A 17,793-nucleotide genomic window follows, 5' to 3' on the forward strand; every position below is an offset into this window, starting at 1 on the left:
CTATTGTCCTTTCTTACTCTTTCCATGATATATTTCTATGTTGACAAAATTTTAACTTTCTACCAAATGTGATTCCCAGATCTTTCATAATGTCTGTTTTTCTCTATTTCCACACCATTGACTTCATATTAGTAACATAATATTGTGTTTTAGTTATGTACGTCATAAATTTTGCTTTCCTTGTGTTGTTGTGAAGTTTATTATTTTTACACATATATTTCTTGTACAGAAGTCTTTCTGTAGCAAATAATTGTCATATTCGTAATTAACTACTCCTGGGATACGGCTGTTTCGGTGTAGGACGTTTTGGTGCAGGGCATTTCGGTGTACGGATTGCTCGGTGTAAGGACGTTTAGGTGTGAGGCTGGTTCGGTGTAAAAGTTCTAATGTTTACACCGAAACGTCCACTCTTCAAAATGAAAATTATTCGTTAGGGAGAAATAAATTCACGAAGTAGAATATATAAATTAATAAATAAAATAAAAATTAAATGTTTCTGTAATTGGCAAGGGTTACTTATTTATAGTGAGTCCCCTCGCTTCACTCTATGTCAGAACTTCTTATATCCTCAAATGTTATAATTATTAATTGATTGGGAAAACGTTTTACGGTAATGATATATAGTAAAAAAAGTGTGTGATGCATAAACATTGTGTACACCACACACACCTTATTACGGCAATAACTGTGCACAAATCGCAAAATGCTGCACAATCTTTGAAAGAAAATTTTCAAACACAGATGGTTTTTCTTCCAATAACCGCTTTTATATCATGCATACCCAATAAGATTAGCAAATCTAGAAAAAGAAAACTGATTATGAATCAGTGATGAGATCTTAATTATATTATTACGGAGATGTAAATTCGTGTTATAGTTGTAGAGAAGGACAGTGTCAGAAAAATGTCTCAAGAAATTTTTTAACGGCCTAAAGAACACAACAAGAGGCTGAATCCTACCAGTTGTTCCTGCAGAAATTGTTTCTATTATGAGTTACTCTTTTGTTCTTAATATAGGTCAAAGTTGAATTGTGACCACTCCACGAAACTAATAACAAAATGGACTTTGCATTAGACGCTTGAAGAAAAATCTCTTGGAACCATGATCTCACGAGACTTGATGTTAATTTTTCCGGATTTGATGCTTTTACAAGGATATCTTCAAATTTAAAGAGGTTGTGTTGGACTATAAGACCAAATGTTCCATTGTTTTCCTACAAAACAATTAAAAGTGGTGATAACAAAATACTATTTGCAGAAATTGAAGGCTGTATGATGTAGCTACGAGTCATAGAATTTACTGACTGTACCACCCTTTCTACTGTTTGTGTCCCTGTAAACACTAGAGTACGTCCCGTCTGCATTTAAAAATTAAACCTATTGATCAGAGTTATAAATATTTAATTTTCCTGAAAGGCAGTTCTATTCTGAAGAGAATCATGTGCGACACATGGCCCTAGGGTAATTAGGGAAGTGTCAGGGAATTTTTACCAAAATATACTTCTGTATAGGGGAATTTTGGACATTTTCAGTATTATTTTTGCGGGCTTATTTTTGCGGGCTTAGAAGATTGAAATTGTGCACACACATTCAGTCCACCGAGTAGTATCTACCAGATTTTTTAAGTCAGATTTCTGCGTTAAAACAGTGGGGTACAGAGGGGCTAAACCTTGAAAAAGGGAATTTTTTACCAAAAAATCCCTTTCACGACATTTTCCCGCCTTAGATATATAATGGGGACAAGTGGATGGCACCGCTTGAAAGGCAGTTCTATTCTGAAGAGAATGATGGCGAAACATGACGCTAGGGTAATTAGGGATGTCTCAGAGAATGTTTAAAAATTTCCCTCTGTATACGGGAATATGGGACATTGTCGGTATTTTTTTTTTTTTTTTTGCAGGCTTACTTTTGCACCTGGAAAATTGGAATTGTGCATAAACATTCAGCCTACCGAGTAGTATTTACCAGATTTTTTTCAGATCTCTGCGTTAAAACAGGGGGGGGGGGTCCAGGGGAAGCTAATATTTGAAAAAAGGATATTTAGACCAAAAAAATCCCGTTTTTCCTCATTTTCCCGCCTTAGATACATGATGGAGACACGTGAGTCATACCGCCTGAAAGGCAGTTCTATTCTGAAGAGAATGATGGGCGAAACATGACCCTAGGTTAATTAGGGATATCTCAGGAATTTTTTTTACCTGAGATTATGGTGTTTTACGGTAATTTGGGGCGTGGTGGGAATTCCTGATAAAATTTCTCTCGTCCTTGGTATTCAAGATAAAAACTTGAAATTTGGCACACACATTCAGTATACCAAGTACTATTTCTCAGATTTTTTTTAGATGGCTACGTTCACACAGGGGGGATCCAGGGGGGGCCAAAGTTCGAGAAAAAAATTCCCTCCGAAATTTTCACTTTGACATTTTTTCCCGCTTCTGGTATATCGTATGAGCATGTAAGTGGTACCATTTGAAAGCCAGCTCTATTCTGAAGAGAATGAGATATGAACCATGATCCTAGCATAAATAGTGACGATGCAGTAGCTGCTTGACTGAAAGTCTAAAAAATAGCCCAAAAACACAAGATCCCAAAAGGGTTAATGGTCACCTGGCAATACATTCGGTCGCAGACAAAACCCACCCAAAAGCTTTAATGTCTAGAACAAAAGTCTACTAGATACATATTTTATGATTAAACATTAAATACACACTCTATGTACGAAAACGATGTATACATTAAAAGCTCAATAAATTTAAAATTGAAAGAACAATTAAGTTATTCAGTATAATTACTAGTTGATATGTAAAAGCGTAAAAATGAAATGAAATCTTTGAGTTTGACGTCCCAAGGTTATGCCGGATAGGCTAAAGGAGACGGTGATGATGAGAAATGAAGAAAATGAAGTAAGTGGGGGAAAACAGAAGAACCCCGAGGAAACCCACGCATACGGTGTTTGTCCACCACAAAGTTCACATGGCAGGAGTCGAGATCGAACCCGGGCCCAATGCACCAGAGGTGAACTCTCTATCACTGAGCCGCCGAAGCCCGATGTATAAGCGGAAAAAATAAACATATGTAACGATCACCTACGATCAGGACAGTATACAATGTGAGAATGAAAAAAAAAATCCAATATTAAACAAAATAAAGCTGTGTTTTCCTACAAGTTAACAAGAAACCGTTGGAAAAGTTTCCGTGGCTGCATTAAGACATGGAACACAAGCTAAAAATTAACTTCCCAAGTAAAATTTAGTTACAGAAAGTAGTTCGTGACCTGAAAAACCAAGAACAGTAAGGAGTATTTAAACTTCGGGCTTTGAGGTCACGGAGGTCTTTCTCGGAGGGTCCTACTGCACGTTTGCCGAGGAGTTCTTGATTAACAAGCTGCCTCGATTTCGGAAGAGAGAGGCCCAGAGTTCAATTCATTTTATTCAGCTCCATAAGCCACGCAAAGAGTTTGCTGTGGGCTGTGACTGTTGCCTACCTCAGAGGTCCTGAGATCCATACCGTTCTATATAGCTACGCAAAGAAGTTTGCTGTGGACTACCACTGATGCTCTCTTTAGAGGTCAAAAGTTCGATCCCGACTACGTAGCCACACAAAGAGGTTTGTAGTGGGCTCAAACCTGATCGCTACTCTAGGCTTGGAAGAGAAAGACGTGATGCATCTAGTGAATTGTAGTGCCTATAATTAGTATGCAATTAAAACAGTTATCGTGGGATATAAAAAGAACACGAGAAGCTGACTTCCAATACGAGGCCGAAACGTGTAAGTAGCCAGTAATGATATTTAATGCATAAATGATAGATTCACTCTTAAAACAGTTCTAAGCGATATAGCCCAAGGCTTATCTTATGCCTGGCGTGTTATTTCAAATCATTTTGCTAATATGATAATCTTTGTAAGTCAAACAAAATATATATTATTTTAAACTCTGTTAAACTAACTTTTGTGACACACAGAGTTTGACCCTGGTTTAGCAGATACGCAGTAGTGACCAACAGATTCCCTTTTGTTGTATGTATATCTTATGTAAATAAACAATCATCATCATTATATATTTTCTCCCTTATTCCATTTTGCAATTGTTAAATAACATTAACAAAAGTTTGTAAGAACTAATAGCGTTATATTAACAAAGGTTCACCAAGTAGTTTATAAAATAATTTCGTCCTTATTTGATGGAATTGCGGGGGCTTATCGCCCATCCTTGTTAGGAAGAAGAAGCATATACAGTTTATTGCATTGCAGATAGCATACCCTACAGGGAAATTAAATTATAGGTCACACTCTATCACTGTACTACCACACCAAACTAGTAATATTCCAAGACAAGAACCATTGTCTTGTTCTACAAATAACACTAGACTAGCAAGTGATAACACAATACGTGTACAGAAACCAATACATAGTCATTCAGGGAGTAGCCAGCAAGTTATTCTAGAAGGCCTTGATTTTTACAAACTAAAAACAAATCTAAAGTTTCTTTCAAGATTATGAAACAATTAATAACGCATAGATACATACGTATTTCAGAAGTGCATATTATTATTATTATTATTATTATTATTATTATTATTATTATTATTATTATTATTATTATTATTATTATTATTATTATTATTATTATTATTAGTAGTAGTAGTAGTAGTAGTAGTAGTAGTAGTAGTAGTAGTAGTAGAATTAGTAGTAGTATATTTCATATATGCTACATTTCTGAAACTTGAGTCTTGAGAGTACGTGAAGTTAAAATCAAAGGTTATGTTACGGACGGCAAATGATGCCTTAACACCAAAAACACATTCCTGGCCGGGACCGGGGGTTAGTCTGTTTTATGTTTACTAAACGTGTTTAATAATTACAGCAAATGAGGATGTTTATAATAGAATGTGAAAGAATACAGTTTTAAAAGAATTAAACTACGTCAACATGTTAAAATAATTAAAAGAACCTAATTAATTAGCCACTTTGTACTCTCATTTGCTTAACTGGAATAACCGAGGCCTAAAAGAAAAGAGTTTTCTGCCCAAATCTTATAAGCAGTGGGATATTTTAATATTATAGAAATTGACCCTCCTTCCCCTTAGAAGTGTAATTTTCAAGATACTGAAACATATAGTATTTTATTACTTTTAGTTAAAAGTTCAAATACCGAGTTTCACGCATCTAGCTTAAACAAATCCTTCCTTAATTTATTTACATATTTTCTGAGTAAGTAATGGGGAATTCGAACATTAAAAAAGTGCTCCCTTTGCTCTTTCCTTTTTATGTGTTCAATTTTCAGTTTTTTTTAAACAGGAAAGATTATATGCCAAGTTTCATTTTACTAGCTTCAGAAACTTGCGAGATACACTACCCTTTAAAAAAATCTTGGCCCACCCGTTTTACGATACTTATTTCCAAAAATTCTTTCTTATGTCCTGCTTTCATAAGAAAATTATATTTTATACTTAAAATTTAACGACTCTACTTGCAGTAGTATGCCCAAAAAATCACTCATCTTTACTCTTTTATATAAGAGTACAGAAGATAAATACAGTCAAACAAATGGATTTCCATGAACAGTTTCCGATTTCTTATAACTACCTGATTCGTACATTTCCCACAAGCTGTGATTTTAAATTTACGCTCTGTCAAGGTCCAGGTTTCAAAAAGGAACTAACTGGAAATATAATAATATTATGTATTTGTGTACATGTATAATATGTATAAATTTATTGTCTTATTGAAGCTTTCGTAATCTGTAAATAAACTTTTGATTTGCTTTTAATATATAAAAATCATGCTGCCCTAGAAAAATTTGCAGGCTACACCCCTAAATGACTATGTAGTAATTTCTGCAAAAATGGCACAGGACCTAAAATTTAGGTCTAATGCCTATATTTTTAGGACTTTTGCCATTTAAGACTTATTAATGTCACCCACTGTATTGCATAATAAATGTTCTTTGCTCAATTTTAAATTTACTGCGTTCTTTATGTATACAGTTGGTATTTAATGTTCACTCGTGGAATGTCTAGTGAGCTTTTGTCCTAATTAAGTAAACTTTGGTGGATTTTTGTCCTACTCTTAATAAAATACGCTCCGCACAGTATATATTGCAATTCTGAATGTTTGCTTGGTTTCAGAAGTCTGGTAAAATATGCTTTTTAAACATTTTTTAAAATTATTTATTTATTTATTTTTGTTTTAGGAATTTGTCTTGGGATTCTCGTATCTCCATTCGAAAGAAACGAATTTCTTAACAAATTATGTAATTAATTCTTAGAATGAAATAGGTTGTATTATGTAATTCGTGTATAAGTGCAGAACAGATAGTGATAATAACGATCTTAGTAGTACAAATATAGCTGTTACTGTTGGAATTAGATACGTTCGTAACATTATTGCCAACTAGTTGCTGCATCGTCCCAATTTCGTGTGGTGGTGGCGAATTTCAGAACTAAAGCAAGTGAATGATAAAGGCACAAGTCCTAAATTTCAGAAGTCCTAAAAGGCAGAAGTCCTAAAAGGCACAAGTCCTAAAAATCATATCGCGGCAGAAGTCCTAAACGGCAGAAGTCCTAAAGTGCAGAAGTCCTAAAATGCAGAAGTCCTAAAGTGCAGAACTCCTAAAATGCAGAAGTCCTAAAGTGCAGAAGTCCTAAAATTTAGGTCTAGTGCCCCTATTTTTAGGACTTCTGCATTTTAGGACTTCTGCACTTTAGGACTTCTGGATGTCACCCCACGAGACTTCTCGCTTTTCGCGTGCTTCCCTGTTTATAACTAAAAATCCTGAGAACACATGACGAATAGAGTGTTTTAAATTTTAATGTAGGCTAACGTAATTAAGCCTGTGACTACAGTTACTTATCGAGAATGAAAATGGTTAAGCAAAATTTTCCTTGTGTGTTTTAAATCAATATTTTAAACGTTATTTGATAGTACCAAATAATAATTAAAATACCGGTCATATACACATAAGAAGTCTGTACTGGCCACGGCCTTATTCAGAATAGCAATAGGTATATTATTTTCTGCTCTTCCATTAAAGTGTCTATCAACTGGAAGGTTAAAGGATGATTCAACGTCGTAGAAAAAATCAGGTTAAATTGCATTTTTCTTAAAGTGTTCCCATTGTTTTAATAACGATCTGTTTACACTATACTTTAATCTTTACTAAACCTAGAGATATTGATCTGAATTTTTTCTTCTGTAAATTGTACTGTGGTTGCAACGTCCAAATGTAAAATAATGATTTTTTTCAAAATATTTGTGAAAATATTTGTGTATATATACGCAGAACCAGAGGTGGACTGGCAAACATTGGCTCCATCCTGCTAGACTTAAATGAGGGCCATATGTTAAAAAAATGTATTTGACATTGTTTATATGCTTTATCAAATACCAGTTTATCTTTCAACATATAAATACAGAGTATTCGACAAAAAAAACCATCAGGAACCTGCCGCCTACAGTCGGACAACTTGTCCATGCTGACCAGATGCCGCGGTCGGATTGCCGGCGCCAGACACCGGCGTCTTTCCTCGCGATTTTCGATTCGACCGCGACGAATAGTTGCCTTGCCGAGCAGTCGGCAAACAGCCGGAAATGAGCATTAAATGCGTCGGCGCCGCCGTCGAAAAGAGGCTGGCACAAGGAGTCGGCAGAGGGTCGGAAAGAGGTCTTTCCGACTGTTTTGCCGACTCTGACGGCAAAGGGTGTTTTATTTTACGATTTTTGACCGCATCCCTCTTTCTGACCGCGACTTCCTGATGGGGGTAGATTGAAGACTTTTCTTTATTTCTTTCCTAGGTGCTCAGTGAGTGGTGAGAGGTGTCAGTGGCGGGGATTGCCACTACATACTTCCCCAGATGTGGGTATACACAACTCATGGAGACAGGTTGCGTATGCAAAGGCAAAAGCACCAGCAGTCCTTTGCATTCAGAGGAGATAGTGCATAGAATTCGGCAAATCCTTTTAACGCAGCCCTACGAAGTCAGTTCGGAGTGATTCCTGGAAAATGACGATTTCAGGGACAGGACAGTCTTCAGTGATGAGACGACTTTCCATATCAAGGGCAAAGACAACAGGCATAATGTTCGAATCTGGAGTTCAGAACATCTTCAGCGAATCATTGAGCATGTCACTGGTTCTCCAAAGTTAAACGTCTTTACTGCCACGTGCAGAACGAATCTTTGGGGGGCAACGCATCTTGACATGCTCCAGATGTGCTTGATACCACAATTTGAAGAGGATTTCCAAGATTTCATTTTCCAACAAAATGGAGTTCCACCTCACTTCCAAAATGACGTGAGAGGGTATCTGAATAACCATCTCCTATCGCGTTGGATAGGTCGCACTGGTCCTGATGATGAAATAATGCTGAGGTGGAACCCGAGGTCTTCAGACATAACACCATGCGACTTCTTTTGTTTTGTGAAAGCCCTGGCGGAGCTGCGAAAGCGGATCACAGAAGCCTTTGCTACCGTTACAAGAGACACGTTGATTCAAGCATTGGAGGAAATGGCGTATCAAATAGATATCTGCCGTGTTACGAAGAGCGCCCATATTGAATCTTTGTAAGGTAGGTAAAAAAAAAAAAAAAAAAAAAAAAACTTTGATATATGACCTTGCTTTTCGTATATAAAGGATCTAATATCACATCAGGGGGCCCGAGAATATATTTTTTAAAGGATATATTCTTTTTCGGACACTCGGTATTATGACAAATATGAAAGCAAAACAACAATTATAGAAATTTCAAAAAAGTTTAAAAATGGAACATTTTCATACTAACTCATACAGTATATAATCGCCATTATCATTATTAATTGTGAACATACGTAACACTGGAATTGAAGCTTTTAGTTACTTATGTAATGAATTTAAACATTCTTTTTAAACACAAGATTCTCACATTTTAAGAAGTCCAAATAATAGTCTCAATTAGAACAAGTCTTACTAAGTAAAAACCCACGCGTTGAATCAATAAGAGTTCAGCTGTTGCTAAGCGAGAGAGCCTTAACGAAAGGGAGTGGAATTCCTTCAGCCGATAGCAGCACCCGGAACGGAAGACTAGGTGTCAAATCAATGTGGTATAACTATAGTATGACTATTAGTTACACTTAATTTTTCATTCGTTAAGTTACTTTCCTAAAAGTTCCTATTCCTACGTTTCCTAACTATTTACGAAATCCATCCCTACGACCTTACAATTAGCAAAAATGACTATGTCCCTACGTTTAGTGACATGTTCCTACAGTTGGCAACATTGCTGTACACAGTTTTTCTCCAGATTTGCATTTCCATTCCTCTTCCATATTATCTTTCTCTTCTTCGTTTTCACTTTTGCACTTCTATGACCATATTCCTCGCTGTCAGCTTCATTACTCATATATATATAGTAGTTGAATATATATATATACAAATAAGTTGATTTCAATCCCTATAATGACGAGCAAATTGGATCAGACCCTATCCAATTTTTCTTCCCATTTTACAATAATTAGCTTGGGTATTGAGAGCACAATCAGATAGCCCTAGTTCTTTTAGCAAACTGATTTCATGGGAACGGATTCATTATCAAGGTTTCATTGCAGATAATTTGATAATTTAATTGTTGAATAGTTGTATCAAAATAACATTTTAAAATTTATCTCAAAAACACTTTTGATGGGGAATCGAAAATTCTTGCCTCATCGGGACCTGATCGTCTTTTGCAACCGTGCGTGTTGGCAACGAGCTAGCCCCGCAAATGAGTCGAAAAACACCTCAAAGTTCAAGGGCCCTATCATTTATGGATGGAAGATGGAACCTTTTGATGTCAATGAACATGAAGTAGAAATTTTTTTGTTTCGGAAATTTAAGTTCATTTATTTATATTTTTATGCAGATAGAAGTCAATAGGACACAAGTTAGATAGAAATAGTAGTTTTTAGGCTGGTCTGTTATCTAAGGTTTAGTGGGATCCACATCTACCTAAGGTTGAAGTGGACCCTTCCTGCATTTGGAAGATAGTAAGCTGGACCAGGCCGTCCCCCCTGCAACAGAAACAGTTAAGAAATAAACATACACAGAGAGAGACAGAGAGAGAGAGAGAAAGTTGAAAGTTTAACTTACGTATTTTTAGAATTTGATCTGTAACTAAGTTAACCTTGGAACCACATTATGACGACATTAAGTACTTGTGCGTCAGTACTCCCAGTGACCCGTATCGCTCTGGAGTTACAAGCAATAAGAGGTCAACAATTGGTGTCGTGATAATAAGTGTTTCAAATGGATCCAAAGATCCCTTTAAGTTTATCGGTGTTATCAATTTTTATTGTTATAGAAAGAAGCCTTTGATTCCACGTATGCGCCCTATATTTATTGAATAATAGAAATTTTCTATTTCTCTTCTTTTCAAGTTTTCTTTTTCGTCTCTTGAATGCACTATACACCGTAGTTATTTACGTTGTAACGAAGCTGTTACATAGCTATACTTTGAATTCTGTACTTAGAAAAATCATTTTTACTTTACGAAACATCAGTAGAGTATTATAGTAATTCCTATTATTATTATTATTATTATTATTATTATTATTATTATTATTATTATTATTAGTAGTAGTAGTAGTAGTAGTAGTAGTAGTAGTAGTAGTAGTAGTAGTAGTATGAAAATGCTATTTAGTAAGCTGTGTTTATTCGTATCACTGACAGGGGCCACGGTGGCTCAGTGGTAGAGCGTTCATCTCTGGTGCTTGGGGTCCCGGGTTCGATCCCGGCCTCCGCCAAGTGGACTTTGTGGTGGACAAACACCGTGTGCGTGGGTTTCCTCGGGGTTCTCCCGTTTCCTCCCACTTTCTTCGTTCCACCATTTCATTTTCGTATCACTGACAGTGTTGCCAATCAAAAGAAAATTTTTAACTTGAGTTCAGCTCCTAAATTTACTCAAGATGGAATAGACTTCTGAAGGTGCAATATGGCAGAGAAATTTCGGTTTCTTTCGCGCTTTAGGGTTACTACTTGGCACTTAATTTTGTCTTTCATATTCCATAACTGAGCACAAGGTTGTGGTGGCACTGTGTCGTGTAAAGTCCTTATCCTGTTTATTTTCTTTCTTTGCCTTTTGTTGTAGTACTGTGTTGGTTTCAATTATCCAATTACTTTTTTGTTACGTTGTAGTATATGGTAGTTTCGAGTATTCAGTTAATTATGTCCATCTCTTGTTTTTCTATAGTTTTGAAATACCCCAAATATGCTGTACCCAAGGGCGCAGATCCTGGGGGGGGGCGAGGGAGCCCGGACTCCCCCAAAGCTCATGTGGGCCCCCGTGTTGTATTTATGAATATACAATATTTGGCATATTTTGAATGCAATTTGTCTTAAAATCCTCATATACCTTCTGTATCTGAATGTCCCCTCCCCCAAATTGACAAAGAAATCGGCGACCGTGGCTGTACCATACATATTTGATCTCAACAGGTTCCATAGAAATGCTAAATGTTGAGGTGACATCTCGCACATGTGCAAATGAGTATCAGGATATTGAACCTATAATTATTCAGTTCTTCTCTAATTATCAATCTGTTTGCTCTAACTCTAGGGTTGCCATAATTTTTTGATCCAAAATACGGACAGCCTTAAAATGACGACCGATCAAAGACACGGTGAATAAACAGAATAAATATTTTGAAATTTCTTACCTAAAAAATCACCTTTTCAGGTTATCACACAATTGTTTACTGTAATCTTAAAACACTATTGCGCAGTGGTGTATTTACGATTTTGTTTCGGAAGGGGGGGGGGACTTCGTTAACTTTATTCCTGGAAATGTGAAAATTCTGCAAGATATTTCATTTTCTTTGAAATAGTAAATAAAATTTCGGTGGGCTTACGAACTCTAAGCGAGCATGTATATGTGCACCTATTACTTTGAACTGCAAAGCAGAACAATAATATAAGTACAGTTACATGTCTCTGCACTACATTCAGACCTACAGTTGTTTTCAAGTTTGTTGCAGCAGCTAACACGAAACATTTTCGTCTTCCGTTGTCATTTTCGGTCTACTCAATTTCGCTTTAGTTTGCAATCTCTGTTCCCCTACTGCTTCGAATTGATTAATTCAATATCTTACTTCTCATGCCGTAAACGTCACTGGACTACCAATGGGCAACTAGTGTCATCTCGCCAAAAATTGGCGTCCCGCAGCGACGATCCGAGGTGGCCCCACTTCCGTTTTGAAAATTATACCACCAGCGGCCCACCAACGGGAGAGACACCAATGAACCACACAATTACTTTCCCCAAATACGTTAAATCGCCTATATGCGTGATTTGTGTACATTAAGGTGAATCTAATAAACACTAAAAAAAAAAAAAAAGACAGGGTGGTCGCGAATCACCAATCTTATTATTACTAGCCGCGTGTTCTTCCGACTTCGCCACGAAGGTGATGAAAAGGGATAAATCGTCGAAGTCTTTTCCATTTGACTAATCAGAGTGCTCCTTTAATCGTGTATATTCGACGATAATCATTTGGGATTAGATAAAATGCATTCGCCATGTAATTTTATAACAAAGTGACGCGTCTACTTTGTTGCAGTTCTCCCATATTCATTTTCTAATGATTAATGACAGTTGCCATCTAAATTCATACAATTTTACTCACTCATCTCAAGATTTTTCACTTCATGATGTAGAGGCAGGGGTTACTCTTGATCTCACTTTAGGAACAATCCGTCAGAAAAAAATAATATATAATAATAATAACCGCATACACATGACTGACGATAGTTCGTGTTGGTCCCTTCGCCATTCTATGCAACGAATCGAAAGAGCGCGGACCAAAATGAAATCCTCACCCCTACGCGGTGGTAATTTCAACACCCCGACCCTAGTTATCTGTTTCGACTCGACAAAACCCTGCCACTAGTGGCACACTAGCGGCAATGCTTCGATGCGTCGCTATATCGACGATCGACATTTACCGGGAAGTGGGCCACTAGGTGTTGACGACGTTTACGGCATGGGGTGTTTTAATATCCAGGCTCATGGCTCAAGCACCTGCCGGTTAGGCTAAAGGAGACGGTGATGATAAGAAATGAAGGAAATGGTGGCATGAAGATAGTGAGAGGAGAAGGGAGAACTCCGAGAAAACCGACGCACACGGTGTTTGTCAACCATAAGATCGAACCAAGGATCCCATCCGCCAGAGGTGAACGCTCTACCACAGAGACACCGCGGCCCCTAAAGTTAATGCCAGTGAGGGGATCGAATCCACCAACTGGGCTAACCGGCCACGCAAGAGACAAATACCATCTGTAGCTTATATACAAATAAGCAATTTGCCGTACACAACAAACAGTTCTTTTTAAGTTCGTTCTACCAATGCTCTTGGAGCATTCTCATTTGATTTATTTATATATTATATATGTAAAGCAATGCATTGTTAACTAACAGATTCTATCATTCTTCTTTTCTACTTACAGTGACACACATACACCTAACATTTTGACACATACAGTACAGTTTAAAACGAAATCAGTAATCACATACATGATCCTAGAAACACTTCTACTCAGAGCCTTTCCCTAAAGAAATTCCTAGTGACACCAGCGTTCCTACTTCCACATCAGATGCCCAAATCAGGATGACGCATAGAGGTGTACTTGACTGTCACACATTCAGAAAACAGAGTAGCATCTCAGGGTTAACATTGAAGGACAGTTGTAGCTAATGTACGTACAAAAGTGTTCTGGTAAATGTCCAGATTTGTTTTGGCTTACGTTCTGCACGAGAGGATGCACTCGACCACAAGGTTTAAATGTTTCGAGAAAATAGAATTCATGGACTTTCATTGACGGTTTGGTTGATTGAGAGAGGCTACTGCAAGGTGTAAGTTATTTCAGGCTTGATCAAGGATTTTGGGATAACGTTGTAATTTAGGAAGATCTTCGTTTAAGTACGTACAAATACTTGAGCCTCCAACACCCGCGAAAAAAAATCTGCTCGGATAGCTCAAGAGCTTACTTATTCTTTAATCAGAAACAAATTACCAAAATCCATGTAAAATAGGCCTTTAGTATCCTGAATGTCGGAAACAGTTTCACGAATTCTGGGTTGCATTGTCTGGTAGCGATAAATTCGTAACAATTCCCCCCCCGTCAAGTTCTGTAGTTAACAATAATGTTTATAATTATCTTTGTCAGGTCTCTTAAATATATTTTATAATTTTATAATCATGGTAATTTCCCCTTCCGTGACATTAAATTTGCTTGCTCGGAGTTTAACATTTAAAAAGGACAGATTTGATATTCCAGACTTGTCCAAACCAGGAACACCATTACATCAGACTTCGATGAGAAATGTACAAGCGACAATACCCTTAAATAATCCGTGAACTAGCAAAAGAGGTCAACAGGGTATAGTGACATTTACATAAAATGAGGGAAGTACAAAAGCTGTCCATGTACTGCATAGATGCCAGACTCTATATACCGAAAACAAAATACATAGTACCAATGTTTGTGCATCTTCTTTCATTAAAAAAAAGCCGTATTCAACAAAAGCAATTTCTCCCTCATATCATCAAAGAAGATAAGAAATAGTATTTACATTGATATGCAGCGACCGAAAGAATATTTGAACCAACCCTAAGTATCACTACAACCTAAATGCCAAATATTTTGGAACTATGAATTCTGAAATAAAATTGTTTCCATGTATCTTTCGAATTCTTGCTGTAGTGGCGTCTAACACAGGATTTCCCACTCTTCGTCATTATGACAGTTTCCGTTCTCGAACATGCGATCAGATTGAGAAAGGTTTACTGAGGAGTAGCAGCCCATTTTTTTTTTTTTTTTTTTTGCGGAGAGCTGTAATGAAGGCAAAGAATAATAATATGGACCTTTGTTGTTTGGTGTGAAGTCGGCGTTCGAGTGCGTTACTCGTATCTTGTGAAATCACCCCTCTACAGATCGAGCATTATGAACGAGCGCTTTGTCGTGTTGGCACAATGAATAATGCGCATTCTTGATCTGATCTTCGATTATATACAGGAAATAAGTAGTTAAAATGTCATGCAACTCTTTTCCGAGACACTACCATGTAAAGCAATAAAAGCCAAAAGCCACTTCCATATTATAAAGAGTAAAACTACTCCAAACTTCGCTGTAGGTACTAGATAAGCCTATAGATGACGTTCATCAGGCATTCTTCAAACCTACGTCCTTTAACTAACTGATTCATATTAGCTTTGCTATATTCAATAAATTACACTGAAATACAAATGTTGAGTAAAGCAACGTTTTATTATAAAATAATAAACTTATAAATGTGACAGTTTCGGATATCTAACATATCGTTCTTCAGACACTATGTAGAAAACATCCTTTCATTAGAGCACTACATAGTATACTATACATCATCACTCCAACAACATCTTTTCATTATTCTGTGGTCCAGAAGTAAGTTATGCATCACTAGAGGAGATGCATAGCATTTGTCAGTGGGGTGTGTGGTTTATGAGCAGCTGCTCGGCCATAGAAACCAAGTTTGTATACGTACCTTACGCCGAGCAGCCATAGTGTTAAGGGTAGAGCCTAATACACAGTGCTCGATGGTCCCTAGAGACTAAACTATAAGCTTAGCAGGACTACTTTTCGCTACCTTTTCATATACCCTATTCTCTTTGCTGTAGTATCAGAATCAACAGTACTAGGTTTACTGGTTTACAATGATTTAAACCTCTCATCCTGATTCTCAATCAAGTAACCAGATTAGAAGTTCATGAGCTCCAAAGAACAGCTCTTTCTTCTCTCTCGCACTTCCCCGTTACTACTGTGGACACTACCAGTGTGCCACACGGTAGGTGAACTGTCACTGTCTACAACAAGCCCGTATCCACCGGGGGGGGGCAAGGGGGGGCCGGGCCCCCCTAAATTTTGGCTGGTCCCCATAGACTTTCACGGTAGGCTTGCAAATGAACTATAATATGGTGATCAAGTATAATATGATTGGGTCGGACCCCCCTAACTTCTACCGGCCCCCCCCTAAATTTTTGGGCTGGCTACGGGCCTGGTCTACAATACTCTTAAACCACTCTATGTGGGCGACGTCGGGATACTTTTGAGAACTTAGTATATTAACATAACGGTCAATTAGTAAAAACGACACATGAATTTTACAATATACGCCGCCTCGTATAAACACACTCCCTAGGGATAATTTTGTTTCTTTACGTAGAGAGATTTTCCCTTATTCCCCCGGTAATTAAAACATTGTAGATCATATTTTGATGTTAGCATATTTTTAGATTTATAACTAATGCATTTGGTGCATATGCATACTACTTACAATTAAAATTGTATATACTATGAGTAATCTAAATTTACGTAACCTCTCTGAAATGGATACCTCTCTTATATGGACAAAAAAAATCTTGTTCCAACGTTCCATTATTGAGAGGTTTTTATTGTATACCGGATTACAGAATTGATTTTTAATTCCTATTTTCCTTAGTATTTTGTTTACAATACTCACCTTGCACGATAAGGTCGTTAGTAGCGAACACTTTTCTTTATGTCATCATCATGTATATATATATATAAATGCAGATTTCTTATGTAATTAATTCCATAAAAAACGAATTTTTGAAATACCAATTTCTGTTCTAGTAAGTTGGCAGCACTGAACGTTACACGATTTTCATTTGTTGTCTTGTGGTTAGTAGTCACGGAACTCCGAATAGGACTAGCTCAGGAGAGTAATGCTCCCAGAAGTAGGAACGAAATACACAGTTCTGATTGGTTGGGGTTATCCATATCTTGCCACATTGCATTCAAATAGCAGAAATCAAACAATTAGTGCGGTAGGTCTTCGTGCCCGAGTGGGCTAGCGCTATATGCTATTGGCAAATATCGCTTTCGGCGTGGGTTCAAACCCGGTCGAAGGAATTTTTTCTTTTTCTTACATTTTTATAACACTTTTTAAATTAAAATAAGATGAAAATAATACTGAAAAAAAGTGATTTACTTACTTTTGTGCAGATAAGTAGTAGTAGTAGTAGGAACGGGTTAGGAGTCTTGCATGGCTCGTTTTGTTCCCCTTGTACTCCATGATATAAATTTTGTGCCCAACTTAAAACAACTGGCTAGGATAGTGCGTAAAACAGCTGGCTAGAGTAGCGCGCGAAAAAAAACGTACTTCCGGGCAGTGTTGTCAGATTCGGAATAACAGACTTCCCGCCCAAAGCCCTAAAATTTCCCGATCGCTTGCAAAATTTCCCGCCATGAAAGAATATTAATCGTTAATTATTTAATTAATTATTAATGATTATTAGTTAATCATTATATTAATAATTTCAAATTAAAATCAAATAATTATGAATAATCAATGAGAAGTACATGTTTTCCTGCGTGAGGAGGAATCTATTATAGGGGCATCCTTCTATTTTCTATCAGTAATTTATTTGGTATAGAGGGAAATATATTTTGTGTGTGTGTGTGTGTGCTACTTCCAAACATTATATTATTTCCTCTTTTCTCTTATTTCACCCTAACATTCCGTGAATGACTGTTCATAACAAATATACTAAACAAAAGGCCGTAAACCTTCCCTCCTTTCTTTCTTAACGCAGAAAATGGATATTGGCGCGATTAACACTCAGTTCCATTTGGATCAGCTTATAAACCTCTCTTGCTGTTTTGGTTCTTTTGACCTTCAAAGATGCTTCCAATCCATATATTATTCCATATGCAAAGAGATGAAGACAAGGAGTGAGAAAGAGACGGCATGAAAAGGAAGTTGGCAGAATTCCCATTTTCAAGCATA

This window comes from Thermobia domestica, chromosome 15 (assembly GCF_964235325.1).
Source record: "Thermobia domestica chromosome 15, izTheDome1.hap1.1, whole genome shotgun sequence".
In the NCBI taxonomy this organism is placed as follows: Eukaryota; Metazoa; Arthropoda; class Insecta; order Zygentoma; family Lepismatidae; genus Thermobia; species Thermobia domestica.